At 43.5% G+C, this 5700-nt stretch overlaps 1 non-coding gene across 1 annotated transcript; it reads right to left on the bottom strand.

Annotated features, from left to right (window-relative positions):
• TRNAS-ACU (transfer RNA serine (anticodon ACU)) lies at positions 1-75 on the bottom strand. Its single transcript has one exon. It is a non-coding gene; the product is annotated as a tRNA-Ser (tRNA).
• Between the last annotated feature and the right edge of the window lie 5625 nt (positions 76-5700).

Raw genomic sequence — 5700 nt, 5'->3', positions numbered from 1 at the left:
CCGCCGGGGCCGGGATTCGATCCCGCGTCCTTGGGAACAGTAGTCCAGCGCCGTAACCACTGGGCCAACCCGGCGGGGTAACCATTGTATGGTTATGAAGGTGGGTTTCGCGTGAACTTGTCGGAGTTGTAGAAGTGGAACTACTTGGTATAGCGGAAAAAGAATATGGTACTACCGGATAGAGCGTCAAGGAAATGTGTCCAAGTGACAAAATGGTTGAAGTGGGTTAATTAGGTAAATAAAACAGCGTATTAACTCTGTAACCGGGAGCCAAGATGGCCGCGAACGAACTTCCGGTTTCGGCTCTCAGCTTCCGGTCCCCTGTCACAGTAGACGTGAATATCGTGCGACGTCATAAGGTGTGACGTCACTGGAAAAGTTGGTCAGTCAATGCAAACTCTTGCCGAGAACACTGCAATTAAATAAACAGCAAAAAATACCGAGAACAGTCCACAGTCTGCACTGGAGAAATGCGCAAGCCTTGTGAAAGTGGCATGTCACTGGAAACGTCGAGGGCAACAGAGCACGTACTGCTTGCGTATTTCTACAGTGCAAATTCTGCGGTGATCTCGCATTTTTTTTTCATCTTAACATGTCCCGCACTGTACCCACAACATCTGCGGTGATATTGCCCGCAAATCTATAAGGCTTCCCGCCTTCTACTCGCTTATCTCCCTTTACCCGCTCCCTTAACTTCTCAAGTTGGATTTCGTTGGGATAAGTGCCTGTGTACATCGATCCTCCGTCCCTCGCCATTCTTCCACCTACTTTCTGTTACCGCTAGGTCTGTGTTTGTGTTCTCTAATCCGCACTCTTTGCTCTTGCATTCACCTTTATGCTCGGCCATCCCCAGTCTGTCTCCTCGCTATCTCTCCCTTCTGAGTCACTTTTGAATAGCTATTAGTTGTTATGCGTTCCTGCGTGGCTCACTTTCTCTGCAATCGTCACGTCATTTTCACGCCCGTACTTTTCTGCCATTTTGCCACTTTCTCCTCATTTTCCGCCAACATTTCCCTTAGTTTCGGGTTTTCCGTACTTTCCGCTGCAAGCTGTATTTCCAGATCATCAACAAGGGAGGCTGGCGTGACGCGTTTCCTTCGTCGACCATGGTCATTAGTCACTGATTACACAACACCTACACCTAGTATCCCGTCTTCCGACTGCTAAGTTCACCATAGACTCACAACGTTCACCAAAGACTCACATTCGCTATACACGTAGCCTTATATTTCTTTATCATGCATCTTAGCGCCATCTAATTGATTATTACTACTAGAAAAATCATCCCCATATCTGAACGCTCAAAACGCCACGTTCAATCAGGTGTTCAAGGTTATTCTGTGTACTGAAAAACCTGCATAGGGATTAGCTGCCTTTTGGCCACGATTTTTTTTTTTTTTTTAGTGCTTGGAAAAGCAAATTACGACTCATACAAATGAAATTTAAGTGCACTGTTCAGACCTCAGAACTCTAACCAGAGCTTTTAATAGCCTGGCCGCTTGAACAATATAATAAATGTTCATCCCAAGTAAACTTGACGATAGCAAAGAATTGAAATATTAAAAATAAGTAGTTATCCCTTCGGTTTTTGGGACGACGGTCCCCTTGTCGTCCATCCGCGTTGTCCCGGGCGCTGTGAATGCACCCTACTCTTACCATACGGCATGGCGCTCTTAACCTTAAAGCAGAGGACGCGGAACGCACTGCCATACCCGTAAGTGCTATTGGAAAGTGATCGAACTGTGACAGTGGCAGTTAAACGAGCACTCCTGCAGTTTTGCTTCCTTATGCCATCAGGACTACATAGTCCTGATACCATAGCAGACAAGGGCAAGGAAATTGACAAAAGGAAAGGAATCAAACATTCATAAAAATCACTGAAGATAATTTTTATCATTTTCTGTGGTGTTAAATATTTGGAATTTGATGTCATCTATTTTAACGGAGTGGTAGGTGATTACAAAGGAGGGGGAAAAAGAAACAAATTTCACTGGTGGAATTCCGCTTGGCCTTTTCAGCCGGTGACGCTGCCCTGCAGCAGAGTGATTCCCCAACATTTGAAGCTGGTATCTAGAAGTAGGACAACATTGTAAACCCTTAAAGGAGCCTAAAACCAACAAATCTTAACAAAGAAAACAAGGGAGACAAATATTCATATATGTGCAACTTAGGAATGGGCAAAATTACAAATGAAGTTAATTGGACTTAGTTCTTGAAGCAAGGAAACTTAAAGCATTACAGACAGTCATGAGAAAGAAATTCGCGGTATTTGGCTACAGAGTAGACGCAATTTAAGAAAAATAGGAACTGAAGAATATTTTAGACCGATAACGGTAGTATTCGTTAAATACAGGCTGAAGACAGCAAAATTAAAAATAGAAACTTCGATAGAGAGTAACGTATACTGAGAAAAGTGCAGGAAAAGCTCGGAAAAGGTATAGGCGTCTGAATGATAGCATTGTGCTAACCCAATGCACAGGAGTAGCCGCAGGGCTGAAAACAGACCTCTGCGTCTATAGCGTTTCTGGCATATACATGACAGTAATTACTTTTCCCGGTAATTTGTAAATTTGTGAATTTGTCAATAAATTTGGTAATTTGGTAATGAGAGGAAATGTCCATAGCGTGAAAATTGCTGAGCACAAGCTGCCGTCCCCTGTCGATTCCTGGGAACGCGGAAGCAATAACTAACCTACATCGGGTGCTTTAGTGGAAGCAGCTCCGGGCAGGCAAGACGCTGGGTTCGTCGCTCGCTTCTGTCTTCAGCGCAATGAACAGGACGAGCGTTTGACCAGGCTTCAATTTTGTTGTTTGATTGCCGTTTTCTTGAAGGGATGGAATCTGACAGAAATATGAAAGAACGTGAGCATGAGTCTGGAGGGAGGCTCCCGTTTGTTACTAGGTTTACTTAGCTTTTGTATAAACGAAAACTAGAAATAATTTACAAGTAATTGTAATGTAATGTCATTACTTTTTTGGAGCAGTAATTTGCAGCAAAACAGTTAGTAATGTTATTTAATTCCCTTTTAAAAGTAATTTTGCCATGTATGCTTTCTGATCATAAATGGTGCGCACGAAATTGTAAATAGGGAACTTCTGTGCAGCACACTCAGCGCTAATGCTATTTGATTGAATCGAATTCAATTGATATTCATTCAATTAAATTAATAAAGAAAATATACTGAGATAATCAAGTCGAAATTCCATGCCAAGGGGTTGAGAAGTACGTCTACTGTGCATAAACAAGGCAGGGCTGCCCGATTGCACGTGAGCGGTTTAGGATTTAAGAATCTGGAAAGGAGGCTGCAAGAAAGAAATCTCGGCTTTAATCTCTCGCGAAAACTGAGCGGAACGGACGTAGAACACCGGATTTCAGCTACACTGACGACATTATTCTGTTAGCTGATACCCAGGAAGATTTACAGTCACTGGTTTGTACAGTGAACTTATGAAGGAGACGCTGTACAGTATTCGCTTTTCGCGCAATTAAGTCGGGTATGATGGTGTTCAACAATTTCATTGATAAAGTGCTTGTAAAATACCAAGGGAGTGAGATAACCAAGAATGGCGGAATATAAATACCTCGGGTTATGCATAAATGAAGGAAAGGTATACATAGAAAAGCATGAAAAGACCATCAGGGTGAATTGACGAAGAGATGGCGCGATAATGAAACACAGAGCGTCAGGGGGTACAACAGGTATAAAGTACTAAGAGGTATTTGGAAAGCAATAACAGTGCCAGCAGTTATCTTCGCGAACGCGGTTTTGTGCTTAAAGACAGGATTCCAGTCGTGGTTAGAAATAAATCACACACCTGTGGGGAGATTAGCGCTCGGGGCCCAAGTCAAAACTGTTGACGAGGCATGCAGTACGAGGAGACTTGGCCGGCAGGCATCCATCGAATAACGAGAACCTCGGCGCAAGAATATTATGCAAAGAACGCCTCAGGAAAATGGACGATAATGGGTGCACGGCAAGTTAAGATATTTTATATACTTAAATTGAAAGTGCGTTAACTCACCGTGGCGGAAAAGGACTAGAAAACTAACCAGTAAGTGCGTAGGAAAACATTCGGAGAAATAAAGAACACTTAACGACAGGTAAAAAACACAGGTGATAAACACTGGAATAATTCAGTGGAAACGAAGCCCTCTTTAAACCTATATATCGAAACTGGAAAAAGGAAACTAAGAAGGTAGCATTCTATAACAACTCGAGACGCAGCGGCTATCTCTTTGAAGCTAGATCAGAATGTCTTAGAACACGACGCTAACCGAAAAAGTTTAACCAAGAAGGTGAAACCTGTTCTACGTGTGGTAGGAATAATTGAACATCTTATTCTGTAGGCAGTATCTATCAAGATGTCGATGGAGGCACTTACACTGCCCCCTAGCCCTAGGGTTTAGAGATAAAAGAAACTTGAATGAATTTGCTGTAGAAGTTGGCAAGAATTGTTTGGAAGACTTGTACTTATATAGGACGGGGACGTAAATATACTAAGTACAAGTTAAAAATAGTATTTAACATTAGACCGAGTTCATTACTAAAGTGTTTAAAGCTGAAGGACTGCTTAAATAAATATAAAAAAAAAAGGCTGGGCGTGGTAGCGACTGTCATCATCCCATTTTAAGGGGACGCTCTTCCATCCAGTCCATCCGCCTCACCGAAGCACCCCAGGAAAAGAGCTTAGCCAATTACGGACCATAAGAAAATTTACCCGGAAGTTCCGATTTCTTTGCTGCTCTCATGTTCAATTCGCAATAAGTCTGAAGCACCAAACATGAAATAAATTAAACTTAAGTCACGAAAATCAACCCACACAATTATGTGGACTGGTGTCTTATTGACGAAACAGTTGCCTCTGAGCGACAGAATTGGCTTAAATGGAGCCTCGGATTTGCACCGCTGTTATTTAGCTCGCCCCTCCCCCACTCGACTCAAATCAGACCTGGACACATTCGGAAAAGGCACTTGAGACTGCGAACGCGAAACCATATGTCGGATTAGATGGGCACGCGCGACAGGCATATGCAGACAGTCTGCAGTGTCGCTTCTTTTTTTATTGTTCTTGAGATGCGCATGCACGTATGTGCATTAGGCGTCATACTATAATGTATGTACAAACTCCATACTTCACAGTAAGTTGCTTTGTAAAGCGCTGTGTCATGTGCTTTCATAACGACTCATGTCTATGTGCAATGTTTCTATACTCTCCCCCTTGTGGCACGTATCTTTACAAACTTATTCGTTTCCTAATACGCTACCAGCATGTATCACGACTGTACATGTTCCCTTTGTGTGCTGTATCCTCATGCACAGGCCTACGAACCGTATCCGAATTACGCACTAAATACGGCGCTCTCCCGCTTTGGCACTAATCACATATGTTTTCGCATTAATAAGAGCTGCGAAAGCGGTCCGGTGCTAAGTGATGGCGCGGCCAAGGGTGCGAGTACGAGGGAGGCGTCGCAGCCAGCAGGCAGCAACGCTTTCTCCTTTGAAAGCCGGCTGATTATTTTACCGCTCTTCGACCACCTCTTTTCAATAGTGACCTGCTACCTGTTTCCTTCCAGCCTCTTTCCCTCTTTTGAGAGCCTTCTAAGACCAAGGGAGTCGTGATCTCATCGCTGTAACACACAGCGTAAAACTGCCAGCGTCCCGCACTCACAGAAGAGTGCCGTCCAAGCGAAGAACGTTC

This window comes from Amblyomma maculatum, chromosome 7 (genome assembly GCF_055883805.1).
Source record: "Amblyomma maculatum isolate TAMU_Amacu chromosome 7, ASM5588380v1, whole genome shotgun sequence".
NCBI classification, from domain to species: Eukaryota; Metazoa; Arthropoda; class Arachnida; order Ixodida; family Ixodidae; genus Amblyomma; species Amblyomma maculatum.
Note: the sequence above shows the minus strand (reverse complement) of the source record. Positions and strands in the feature narration are given on the sequence as shown.